Genomic DNA, 14,454 nt, shown 5'->3' with positions numbered 1-14,454 from the left:
TTGTATACAATCGTAATCGCGGATGGGGTAGATGAATTAGAATAAAGAGGGATCATGGGTCTATAGGTAGTTTTATTACACTGTTTCAACGGATTTACACTGGAATCCGTAAAATTGGGTCACGAACAATGAAACAGTATATGAGTTATAAAAACTGCCCTGCCTTGCACAATAGAAGCCAACAGATTAATAATATGTGACCATGCCATATTTCGTTCACTCGTTATAAACTTTAACGCAACGGAATTATGAGAAATGTGATTACATTATCACATATTTGAGCGAGAAATGAACAATGATGGACAAAAATTTGGATAATAGACAATGTGGAAAACAAATTGAATAGTTTAATTTTGTGTTCTTTGACAATTATTTTATTTTACAATTCTAACACTAATTTCTGTAGTATGAAATATCAAAAAGAAGGTTATTTATCTTGTACTCATACTTTGACACTTTTATCTAACCCACCTTTTTGTCCAACGTTTAGTAAAAAAATTTCTATCGAAACTCGATTGCTCATTGACGGAGATAAGCGTGTTGTACTTAACGAACTTACGGCGTTCTGTTTCTTTTAAGTACAATGCAATCGAAGAAAAATTTCAGCAATCGAGAGCAATTACAGAAAGTCTCCCTAATCCTTAAATCCACAAGATCGATTGTTTGAAAGTAACTCTTTGTAAAATCTCCGCTTTTATTGGTAACTGATAGTAGTACCGTAGTCCACTACATTTCGATGATTCATGTATACAATTATCATTCCAAGTTATAACGAAGGTGCAATTTCAGTTTACATTTTTCAAGATTAATACTCATAAAAAGTAATCGTTTTCTTAATGTAATTAAGAACCCCTTTCATTCATTTTCATTCATTTGTAAGAGGAATGTGATACATAATTTTACAACTTTGTCATTTTATTATGGACTCATAAAACGCTTCACATTTTTACAATCCTTTTACGTATTTGCCATAAAAATTTGTAAAAATGTTTAACTGTGAAACGAAACAAACTTTCATTCAATTAATCTTTATTTAGTATTTGCAATACTTGGTGTCTATCTCGATGGAACGGTTCCTTTTCTCATATTCTCCTCGTTTCGCTGTCTGTTTCCGAATGTCCACCTGTCTCTCCTTTTCCTGGTGTACTCGATGTCTACAGATGTGCGTGTTTAAACAGCTTGTCATGTGCAGACCTCGAACGCGAACGTGCACCGCATTTTCCATATCACGAGATCATAAAAAAGTACGGCAAGAAACCCGACGAATCCGTGAAAGCTCGGTTGGAAAGGCGGTATCTAATCCTGACACCAGAGGCGAGCAATATTCCTATCTAGATAGGGATTTCGAGCACACAATTGGAGATAAACGACCGTTCATCCGTTGCTTGTTGAGTAAAAATTAGAATTTGAATTACAGAGTGAAATTACGTTACAGACTATGTAAATATAGTATTAGATCATTTCCAATAGGATTATTTCAAGGCTTTATCACGTCCAGTAATTATAGTAAATGTTTCTATAGATTTCGAGAGAACAGTTTCAGGGTTGTCATTATTCTAGTCGAAATCAGATTCATGACAGCATTTGTACACAGATAACGTCCTTCGGGACACTATATCATTGTCTGAGATCGTGAACCGTCTTACGAGAATCCTCCTTGTTCCCGTTTCCACAAAGCCAATACTCACATGGTTCGCGAGGAGAACGTGCACAGATTGCATTGCACTAAATTCGAGGGTTACCACTACCGGGCATTTGAATTCTTTGAATAAAGCTTCAAGCAATTTCACAACAGGGCTGATTTTTAATTTCTAAAGAAATTTCTTTTCTCGCGACTGTTTATACAAGGGTGGATAACTTTTAAAATAGAAATGCATAATCCTATTAGGCAGACTGTATATCGCTAAGTGGGTCCTTTATAACGCAGAATTAGTTTTAACAAAATTGTGAAGAGGTTACTCTTTTAAATAATCGCAGAAAATCAATTTCCACATGATCTTAGAGGTATACACGAAATATAACGTTTTACCAAAATTGTGGAATCCTTATTCAAGATCATTAAAGATCATTCATGATACGAAATATATTCAATTTGTATATTTTAAACGAATGTACTTAAGTTTTTACCATGATTATCCTGACGCATATTTTGTTATAAAAAATCAAACTTCTGAAACCCTTGATGTAATATATCTATTTATTTTATTTCTTATATAACACTAGATTTATTATATTATTCATTAATTGATACGATTTACAGATAAATTATGCACAAATATTTGTCGTGAAATGAGCGAATGCATATTTTATTACTCGATGATAAACCGAAGGAAATCAACAAATAAATTACCTTCAATGTTTGTGGTAAAAATATCATCATGTAAAATACCGACGGAAACAATCGCAATTATTACTTCCCAATTCGACATAAAAATGTCAATTCACTGTCAATTAGTTCGGCTGGAAAAATAGAAAATCGTGGAAATTGGCGCGAAACTGGTGCAAATAAAAGCGGTGCCTCTTTAAAGAGGAAGTAGTAGAAGGGGCGCGGTAATATTATTCCAGGTAACTGGGTTTACGATTACATGCATTTCCACGAGTTTGTCGACTGCATCAAAAAATTTCTTTACGTGTTCGCGGGGATTTATGCCATCTTGTATTCGGCGCAATACGCTGTGCCGGGGAGCAATATTGCCTTCCTCCCGGGTCCCGTTGAGTAAATCTCTTCCCCAGCACCGAGCCACAGTTTTCCAGACATTTTTCACTTCTTCGCTTGTTTTTTCTGGTTCGACCTCGTTTTTTTTTGGTCGCCGGACTTCCATGATTACACGGTGGCATTATTATCGCCTGCGGCGGTGGGTTTTACTTTACGCCACCGTGCATCGTTTTTCGCCGAGAAACGCTGTGTCCGTCTTCCAAGTGTCGTAATTCGCACTGGTTGCGGTTTAACCATCTCGAACGTGAAATTTAAGCGCGGTTCTCGGTCGGGTTTCGCTAATTAAACTATTCAGTACGGGCGTCATACGTTTACGCTGAACGCCCGGTCTAAATTGTATGGCGCTCTCCGTGAATGGGTTAGCGAGCTTTCTTGGGGCAGTTTTGGACAGACTTTGAATGCCCGGTGTAACGTATGACGTGCTGAGAATTACGGCGATGCGAGTAAAGAGAAGTAAATGCGGAACTATGACATAATTTTATATTCCAAATATTGTGCGAAGTAAGAGTGTAGTTCAATATTTTATTCTTTTTTTATTTACAGTATTGTGATTTTCAGATCGCTATAAGTTGGGAAGAATCATTGCTTAGTTAGAACAAGCATACATGTGCGTGAGTGTCGTACATGGGGAATATGAATAATTTCAAAGTGTGTTTACATTACAATACACACAATGAAAGAGAAGAGAATCAACGATAATTGATCAACGATTGGCCTACTACATTTTCTTTATATTTTCAAATAATATTCAATAATGTATTGGAAAGTAGAATAACGCGTTCGTATCTGTTAATGTTTAGTCTCACCACTTTGTCAAGCGGTGGTACTAAATTGATTATAAACCTACGTATAAGTGGGACGAATATTAATCTCACGTACATGCAGAGTCCATGCCATAGATTCCGGTTCCTGCCGGTGTCCTCCTTATATTTACGACGTCGGTAAAATTGTCATTGGAAATTAATGTACGGTTCACTCGAAACAATAGTTGTAATAAATACCAAGCTGATATCGTTCGATACCTCATCAACGTTACGTGTAACAAAGCGTCGAAAAGAACAGAAAACTAGTACCAAATTCAAGTTCACAAATCGGTAATAGCCAATTGTAGTAACAGATCGAATCAATTGTAGATTACACTCAGCCCAGGCAATAAGGTCATTCCGCTTCGTTTCATACCGATTGCTCTTCCATTCGCTTCGATATTAACTGCTGAACCCATTTCTGTTTTTCTCTCCTCGTACAATTCACCTTTTCATATCGAAACCTTTTTTTTCCTTTTTCCCTTTGGCCCCTCTGTTCCATTCTCTTTCGCTCTGTCGTCGAATGTCCCTGTATTTTTGCGTCCGTCTTCCTCCCCTCCCTTCCCTTACTCGCGTGCTGGCTATTCAAATTCAACTTGTCGGGCTGGCACGTTTCATTCAGCCCCGCACGTTTGGGGCAACAGCATCGAAGCTAATTTAAGAAATCAATTAAAGTCGTCCTTGGCTAATGGCGATGAACAATGCGCATCGATACGTTGAATCGTTTTTCAGTTTTGAGGCGAAGCGAACGCATGGTCGATTTAATCGTTAGGACGTTTATTTCGTGCCACATCGATGAAGTGGCACTTGAAATAATTGCAGAAATATACATTCGTTAGAGTTGTATAAGGAATATTTTAATGCCGAGCACGAAGAAAATGTGTTAACAATTTTATAATACATTTTTCTTGTCACAGGCAACGCGTTGTATTATTAATCTTGTGTTTGATATTGCATTATTAGAATTTTAGGGGTTGAAAATGATAAAATAGAGACTGAAGATCTTTTAACATTTATTTGTTATTCGAAATTTATACAGGGATAAAAGTTTTCTCTGCGGGTAACCAACCCTCTATTCGTCTGTCTCTGTATTTGAAACACAAAACTTTAACCAGTAGACCGTATCCTCTTTGTTTTTGTAACACTCTCATACAAGTTTAGGTGTTCTTTGTTTCCAAACGTGCTGAGAATTTATATTTACTCATCGATTCGTGTGCTCTTATCTGTAAATTTCCTAGAATAGGTTTATCGTGTCGGAATTATATAATTTCATTTGACACATAAATACAGTCGCAGGTGTGTTCCAAGTCGTTACTTCTAGAACGTCCTTCTAATAAAATCAATATTTTTCTCTTTGAGAATATTACTTTTAAATATTTTGTGATTATGAAGCAGTGTGTTAGATTCGTGTGGTCGATTCTTAATTTCGTTAGATAATAAGTCATCGGATTACAACAAAATATTTAAAAATCGTTTTTAATTTATTAGGCACTTCGTAGGATCGTAAAGAATTTCTCAATGGAACGTATCGCTTGCGTAGGTATTTTAAAACTGATTCGTGTCTTATGAGGCTATTCGTACGAATTGATGTGAAGTATTCTTTCCTTAGAATCGCAGTCACGTAGCTAAACCATTTTGATGCTCGCTATATTCGATGGTCTGTGTATCGTGATCGCTCAAAGTATTATCTTGAGCATGTGTACGTGGTACCAGCATGACGGCTGTCCCGCTCATAATGCGTTACCTGCACGAACCGTTTTATAATAGATACCAATGTCTCCGAAACGATGAACAGGGACAAGAGGACACATTTATTAGCTGGCACGCTCTCCAGATCTACAAAAACGTCCTATAACCAGAGTCCTCCTTCCCCGCGTGTTGATGTACGATGTGTCAACTACTATCGAGAAAGATATACGATAGAGATAGGCAAATTTTTATTCGGATAATAGACGATAATAAAACCAACGTAGAGGAATTTATTGGTGACGTTTATTCGATTGAACTGTTTATCTTTCGTATGCTTATTGAATATTTCATTCTGTAATTGAAATAGTTCAATTTTTGTTTACTTTTATTAAAATATTTTAATCTATAATTTAAACTTTAATTTTTATTTCAAAGATAACGTATGAATAGTTGTTTATCTTTTATTAATTATTGTAAAACATATACAGTTATACAGTTCTTATATTATACAATGTTTATATCTTAGTATTTTATTATTTACAGATAGAGTCGGACATATTTGCTGGGAAGGAATATACATTGCTGTAAGTATACACTCATTTCTTCTATTTAATTATATTTTGCATTCAGTGTCTGAATCCAATCAAATTACATATAATAATATGGAACGAAGTAATGATAAATCACGATAATCAAGTGATATAAAATATAGAGTTATAATATAAACGTATTTGAGTTTGAATATTCATGGATCGAGCTAACGAATTTTTTCAAAGAAAAATTACAATCACAATTTCTGATTAAACCTGCCTTTAATATTTCAGGGAGATATTGAATTATCCATTAAATTCCGCTAACATTCCACCGTTATACTGTAATATCCCATTATTAAAATTTGATTGAAAGGAAAATCTACTCGATAAAATCGAAGACCTATCATTGATCAACCATATAATGCTTAATGGTATAGTTTACAGAGAAAGAGAATCTATGTTATAGTGCACTTTTCACTTGGACAGTAAGTTTGTCAAAGAATATAAATTGTGTACGACACGCATTATGAATTTACAATGAAAAATGATACATTGATTAATATATTTATATATAAATAGGATACTCGATAAATTTCCAATTCTGTTTTCCACTAAACACAAGGAAAAACATCGGACGTGTGTCGTTAGGGGTTTGCTGAAAACACCGTAACTGTATTAGCTCCATTTATCTGAAGTTTCCATTCGTAATTATCGCTCTCCTAATTGCAGGATCAATTAACGAATACTCGTGGCATAATGCAACGGCGCAACCGAAAATTGCGAATTTCATAACGGTCATTGATGGAGGAAATTGTCCAACTAAACTGAACCATACCGTGTGTCGCGGCACTCGTCTCAAAGCCGCGCAACGATCGATTTTCGAATTTGCGGTTTTTAGTTGAGTTAGACGGCACTGCATCGGAAACGATGCGATTTTCTGTGTCTATGCAAACTTTGGTATTCGCGGTCCATGGATATCGGACCGGCTGGAAATTTCGGAGAACGAGCCAGAAATTATTAATGGCCACCGTGTCACGTCGTACCTACGCTACTTCCGGATTACCAGTCGAACGTATTCTCACTTAATGAAGTCGATAGAAACGCGAATATTACTTGTTCAATTTTACACGTTATTGGAAAAGTGGATTTCACTGTTCCTTCGGATCGTCTCTGTTCCATTATTCAGATCTTTTTAGGGAGAATGCCTTTCTCTACTTACTTTGGAGATACTTTCAAATATTCGCAATCAGTGGCGCATTACACCACAGGCAAAAAGGTATTCGTCGGCTCGTCACGATAAGATTAATGTCTCGTAAACTTATCACTATTATTGGGTTATCCAACGAGTCCTTTTTACAAAGATTTTGCGCTTTGTTATTTAAATTGATATTTACAACAACAATTATTTAGAAATAAATAGATTCTCTCACCACCGATTAAAACTCCGCAGTGAAGAAATTAAATTTTTCTCCAACCTCGAATAAGATTTTTACTTTGTTTTTACTTTAATATAAATTCTTTTAATCATTCCCACAGATTTATTCGAAATATTCCCGAGCAATTGTTTCGTTTTCATTTGACTTCAAAGATTTAAAAGTGTGCCTTATCGAAAACGGAACGATTCCAGCGAAGCAAGTTTTAAAACGCCTCATGATTCAAGCAATTAAATAGTTCATCAGTTTTAGAGTATCTTGACGTCTGTATTCATCGCCTTGTTAAAATTTCAATACCTTTCACACACTAATGATGACTGAATGCGCAGTTTATTGCACAACGATCGAAACAGGATGTTGTTCGTATAAGAATAGCATGGCGCCATTAATTTCGAAACGTTTTCGTATACAGGGTGACCCGTATAAACTATTTCAAGCTGTTTTCTAAAAAAACTATGACAGCTATCGACTTAATTTTTCCTTCAGTTAAAAGGGAAGTCCATGTTCGAAACAACTTCCTGGATAATAATTTGTATTAACGTGTAGATCACCTTATAGATTTATTTTGTTCATTATATTTATTATTGGATTCCTTTCACAACCAAAAATGAAATGTTTATAAAACGTGTGACACGATTTTTCTTCGATTGCTTCTTAAAAACGTTAATTAAACATTTTAATTGCAGTATCGAATAAGTGGTAATGTAATGAAAAAGAATTGCATTAACAAAAAACATTTTTTGCATTTATTTTGTTCATTGTATGTACCATACAAATGCGATTATTTGAATCGTTCCACAATCAGAAACGTAACTGTTTACAGCGTAATGAGAGCTAGAAATCCGATTAGCTGCTTCTGTGCAGAGGCAGCAGCAGAAACTGGATTACCTAGTCCTTTCCTTCCTGTTAAAAATGAAGACGTAATAACAGTACCAAGTTGTATGTGCGTATAGCCTTGATACGCTAAATGCAACACAAATTTTGTATCTTTCGTGACTATCACAACGGCGATATACGCAGTTGCTGCAACGTGCTTTTAACAGCTTGTGCAAAATGTAACGTCCTCTTTCGCATAGAAACTATCCTCTTACGTACATTTTACTGTTTTTCTCGGAAAGGAATCCTATTCGAAGCTGGCGATCAAATTCTTGCAACATTGCATAAAGAACAGATAAAGGAAATTACCCAGAACTGTGATTCTTGTTCTTTTTGTTCAACGATCGGTCTAGTAAAGCTTGCAGGACTTGCTTTTAGAACGATGCTCTTAAATATTAATCGTTTCAATGTTCAGCAATGGGTACTCCGTTAAAATAATAAATTTTAATCAAATAAAAAGGTGAATTATTAGATTGTTTTAAGTAAATCTCTCGGATATTATAAAATGGTTATTAATTACCAGACAAGGATGTGAACAAATGCATTGATACAAGAAGTACATATATACTATAATATACTTTAATTCAACTTTCTGTTCTTTATCTGTGCATATAAAAATATGAATTTGCACACGCATACGCTATCTATTAATTATACTCATCTTTATATTCATACTTGCATATTTACCTGGCAAGTGCTTAAACAAAGACGGAATTTTAATACAAAGTTGGAATATAAAGTGCCTGATTCACGAAACCGGTCGTGTACTATTTCTAAGCTCTTTTGTTGCTCCCTTTAAGATTGTCTCGGAGGACTGGACGCGTAGGTGGAGACTGATAGAAAACCAATAAACATTTGGGACAGTTTCCTAAATCTTGCAACACTTACAAAGTCTGCTGCATGTAGCCAGCAGAGACATTGCGCAATGAATTCTTTGTCCTGGGGAACAGGGACATAAATCCTGCGTCCTATCGTCTGGTGTGACCTCGGGATGTGTCAATTCCTATAGAAAGATCCTCAATCCTTCTAAATATAAAAGTGTTAATGAAAAAAATGAAACAGTATAATAATATTTATAAAATAAAATAAAACGTTCTAAGTCAATAAATATAATCGTTTTAGTTTTGCTTTATATTTTATGATATTATTCTATAAATGTTACATTTATGAACTAGATGAATATCTTCTTATATCAGAAACACGGATTTATTTTAAATATCGATGTTTTCAAATAGGCCAGGCTTTGGAATGACCTACTTTTATTACAATTTTGAATTTTGCTTCGGTATTGTATGACATTATTGTGAAATTTTTTATTTTAAGAGGCTGCAGAATGTATCGAGCTTTGAAACTGCAAATGTAGTATCTATTGTTCCTAAGAAAGGGTGAATAGGGTATCCTCCAAAGTGGTATAATGTACGAATGAGAAGATGAGACCGCAGGGGCTTAGAACACTGCCTAAATTGTGCATATCTCTGCTACCCCTCGGGTCTCATCTTCTCATCGGAGTACGTTAGTATGAATGTAAATTCTGGAACTTGCAATGGATTATTCCATAACAATTATAGTAATATTTCTGTTAAGAATTGCGTAGACGAATCGTAAACACAATTTAATATTCCTCAAGTTTAATTTTTCTTTGCAAATGAACTTAAATTTTTTAAGCTAACTATGTTACGTACGTTTTCATGTATAATAGATTAATTTATATAAGTAAAACCTTCGTTACATGAAAATTAGAATTAATATATCTTATCACTTCCAAATGAAACTGATCGTTTTTCAAATATTTTCTTAAATTTTGTAAATTAGTCCAAGTTTTTGTTATATTATCAATAGAAATTCTTATCCTCATGTTTCATATTTGCTTACTTTCGTATTGATTTTGATTTTGATGGTATTCTTAGCAGTTTTCAATTCTTAACTTTCAACATTACATTTTCAGCTTGAAGTGTTCCATGAAAATTTCAGAAGCGTAATTTCCTTGAACGCTTGCATTATACATTGGATCTCTCCATCATTAATCATAAAAATTTATGCAAATTCACGTTTGACGCGGTTTCTAAAGTTACGTCTGCGAAGATCTTTAAAAGTAACGTCTAATTTGTTCCAAATTGACGCGCGCTTTGCGGTGATTGATGCGCAAAAGGGGAAAATTGTAGAAAATGAGTTTCCCGTGATACGTTTTCCGACAGCTGTCTTCGAGCCGTCTGTCATCGGCTTATATTTCCCAAACGTTCCAATAAATTTCTGTTGTCAGGAAATTTCATCGAAAGGGACGATTTTTCTTCGTCGCGCGAGTAGCCAATTGAAAGAAGAAAGCTCACAATAAGGCAGAAGAATTGATTCATAAAGTTATTTTCTGCTTGAGAACATTTTAATCAATTTCGTTTTTTTTTTCCCTAAGAAACATTGTAAAAAGAAATGCACACCCTTCCGTAGAGCGGATAATTCAATTTTTATCTGAATCGTTTCGAACCGAAACATGGCAATCTATATCAGAGGGTAATATTGCGAAAAATCCCACTTTGACACGGAAACAAAAGAACTATTATCCCTATTTTTATCACGTATCGCTATCGAGGTCGTCGAAAGTTTTCGCCAATAGGATTGCCAATTTTTATCACGTATCGCTATCGAGTTCGTTGGAAGTTTTCATGAATAGATCTGTCCAGAGAAGACGGAAGAGTAACGCCATGGTGTTTTATATTTATTGATAATCTCGAGGGTATGGTTTTATATCAGCGAATCGAATTATTGGACGACTGAGAGTAGTATAAGTGAGGTCAGGGTTGAAGTTTATTACATATTACATATTGAAACGTATCTAAATGGAGTATAGGAAAAAAAGTAAAAATTGAATCGAAAAAGTGTTAAAATATACATTGGAATTATTGTAAAATAAATATCTCAGAATATCAAACATGTAAGACAAGTACAATAATATTGGAAAAAAGAATGTATCAAAACGTAAAAGATGTAACATACTACAAGTGGTCTAAGACTTTTGCACAGTGCTGTATATAAAATTGTTGTAAAATGCTTCATTTAGCGCAATAGAACGCTTCAAGTACTAGACAATGTACTTATACGATTCCACCGTGTTGGCTGAATGGTTTTCCAATTTTTTTTTTTCTCTCGAAGTAGTGCAAGCGTACAAGGAGAAAGGCAATCAGGTCTATTCTGTTGGGATTCGGGGCCGAGCAGTAGTCATTCTCCGTCATCCTAAGAGGCGTAAATCACTGCGGCCGTCGAAGTCGCTCGCGATGTCTGATTTTCTTGGCTATTTTTCTTCTGCGAGCTTATGGGTTTTTCTGAAGAAAATGCTTCTCTCCTGGAGAGATCCCGCAGCATTCGATATTAATTTTCTGTTGATTCAAAGTAAACAGAAGCGTAGAATAATCAGTGTCCTTGCGGAAACAAATATTACAACAAAAATGGCTCAAGAAAACATAGCGGTGTACATTGTCGTTACCTTTTTTAATTGTGACTTTAATTTGTTTCGAAATTGCATGGAGCCATACTGTAATAGATCTTCAATTTATACCAAATATATATAAAACGCTTGTCGAATTGTTCTCATAACAATAACATCTAAATTCATTCTGTTTTAAGCATTATTATCATTCAATTTTTATCTTGAGTTGCCTTCAGTGTACGGTGATATATTAACTAATAGCGGAAAATTCACAATTGATGCACGTATGATTTCTGTACCAACTTCTACTATTTTTGTCTAACACTTGTGTAATTTGTGGAAATATTAGCTATAATCGCTACTTAACAATTATAGAATCACTATTACTCAGTGAAAATAACGAAGAAACATTTTAGAAAACAATGGAATTTTAACTGTAATTGAATTTGAACATTAGTTACTTGTTTATTCTCCATTACAAAACGAGAATTAAACTTGAGGCCTGGTCCATAATTAAACTAATATATAATACATCTCATTCCGCGATACTTAATAATATCTAACGTTATAATGTTTCTATGTAAACAGGTACCACCCAAGCTCACGTCTTTCGAGTTACCAAAGTGTTTAGGAACTTCGGTTAATCTAGGTTACTTTACCGAGAGTAGTATGTGCTCACATTCTGCATATGAATGCATGTACACTTCCATGCATTCCACATCCAAAGCATTCAGCTTATATGCACATAGCCGTGCATTCACGGCGCAGACTTCGTCAACACCCAAATCTGAAGACTATTGATTGATAAAAACTCGGTAACCTCTTCTCTGACTGTTGTATTAAGTCTGCGCACAGAAAGGGTGCAACCTTGGTGTCCATTCAAATTGGCTTAATTTTCGTTTCCAATGATTCCCTGGTTTGATTACAGGGTGAGCAAATCCAAAGTACGTAATTGACGTCCTGTATGCCATGACCGCGCCCACATGTGCTGCTTTGTGGATTGCCCACTCCGTAAACAGAAGCATCAATTTTGTGATAATTATTATTGTATCTACATGCCTAAAACACAACTCGTCCGGAAGGGTAACAATTGGGAAACCATGATTTTCTGGAGAATTTATCGAAATTTTCGAATTAGAGATGCCCTCGCGGCTTTGTTGATTGTTTAATAGGGATGGTTGAATATTAAGTGTTAACATTAGTTCTGTGCCTTCGTATTCCAATTTATTGCAATTTTAAATATTACAATTTATTAACATTAACTCGTTATTTTGTTATGTTAAATTACCAATCTTCTAAGTTCTTTACTTGCCTCGCTTGCTCTGCCTTTACATTTATTTATAATTCTAGTTTAATCAAACATATTTACCATCCATTTAGTTACATTAAAGTATGAACCTTCAAGTAATGAATCACACAGATTCATTTGATTTTGCAAGAATATGTGCTCTCTTGGAATGTGTAACTGAAGGAAGATTAAAAGTTTTCCTTTATTAATAGATGGTAAATTTACTTTACAAGGGCACAAAATTAATTTCTACACTTAAAATATGTAAAATATCAACGATAAGGTGGATGGTGCACTGTTTACAAGAGGAAACGTACTTTTTTTTCACTTTTAATTCATCACCTGTATCCATAAAAATAATAATTTGCATAAACATACACAGTCCAACCATAATCATAAGAAGAAGACGTAACAATAATATTATCCAGCTGAAACGAAGTCAATACCTTCGTCAACTAGAAACGTACACTGATTATGCAATCTGGTAGATAAATCTGTGCATGTCGCAACAACCAACATTAATACAACCATTGGACATTCGAAATCTCAACAGCGTCTAACACTGAATTCGACTCATTCATAGTATCACAGTTCTCAAACCAAGTTCACGTACATACGAGCGGTTCCAACATGGAGAACTCCATCTCTGCAGGTCTCTCACGTATTTGCATTTAACTTGAATGCGCGAGAACTTCTAGTCTTAATGCCAACCCTTCTGCGTTTATTGCTGAATGCTCAGCCATAAGAATAGCCACACATTTAACTAATACAAATATTTTTTTATTTAAAATTGAATTATAAATAATCTAATGTAAAAACACAAGACATTATTTACTTAGAATTAATTTTCACAACTAGCAATTGTCAAGAAGTTGAATATTTCCATATATTGTCTTCTATTTTTTATTTTTAACCGGTGTACTAAAGTCTCTGGCGCCAGATTGCTGTTGGATTGATTAGGCACTGATGAATTTGCTAAAATTAGCTCGCAATAGCAGATTCGTAATGCAAGATTTTTTTTTTTTTTTTTTTGGTTGGACGAACAAAATTATTCGGTTACGTCTTCGCATAGTAGATGCTAGTAAATATACAACTATTTTCATCAGCATCTATTCGTTTCGTCCACATATTTTCCTGATCTAGCTTCGTGAGTTTACAACCTGCAAGACCAGCTGCACAGACATGCGAAATTTCCGCCTGCGGCATCCGAAGGATCGATCCTATAACTGAGGGTGCCAGTTAACGAAGGGCAGCCACTTTGGCGGCATGTCCTTAATCAATTAACCGTACTGGAAGCAATTTAAAAAATTCTACTGTAACTTTGCTTTTCCGTGGAAAACTATGCTTGAAACAGTACACGGAAATAGGAACAAAAGTAGTCCTCAATTGAGCAATCTGTTTGAGTTTAAAAATGAGAATTTCAAAAAGTTTCTCCTTTTGTTCGAGAATTCTTCGATGGTTCATTTTGATTTTAAACAAATATTAATTTATTAATTAAGTCACATGTACAAACTGCTTGTGCATGGCTTGATGTATGTATCTGCAATGTGAGATTGCCAGCGTAGATCAGCGTGTACATACTTTCTTCACTGGGAGATTTTCGTGTTTTTTTTTTTTTTTTGTTGTATTCTAAATCACATATTATTTCTGTGTATAATGAATACTTATGTATAAACAGTTATTTTCAAAAAACTGACC

At 34.7% G+C, this 14,454-nt stretch overlaps 1 protein-coding gene across 3 annotated transcripts in view; it reads left to right on the top strand.

Annotated features, from left to right (window-relative positions):
* The window catches only part of LOC128889672 (1-phosphatidylinositol 4,5-bisphosphate phosphodiesterase epsilon-1-like), a 115,982-nt gene that overhangs the window by 26,954 nt on the left and 74,574 nt on the right, over window positions 1–14,454 (top strand). For all 3 annotated transcript variants that reach the window (XM_054147508.1, XM_054147506.1, XM_054147507.1), the window contains exon 3: window positions 5,752–5,792. The gene's annotated coding sequence lies outside the window, so the exon portion shown is untranslated. The remainder of the gene's footprint in view (window positions 1–5,751; window positions 5,793–14,454) is intronic.

The sequence above is a fragment of the Hylaeus anthracinus genome, unplaced genomic scaffold (genome assembly GCF_026225885.1).
Source record: "Hylaeus anthracinus isolate JK02 unplaced genomic scaffold, UHH_iyHylAnth1.0_haploid 11997, whole genome shotgun sequence".
Lineage (NCBI taxonomy): Eukaryota > Metazoa > Arthropoda > Insecta > Hymenoptera > Colletidae > Hylaeus > Hylaeus anthracinus.
Note: the sequence above shows the minus strand (reverse complement) of the source record. Positions and strands in the feature narration are given on the sequence as shown.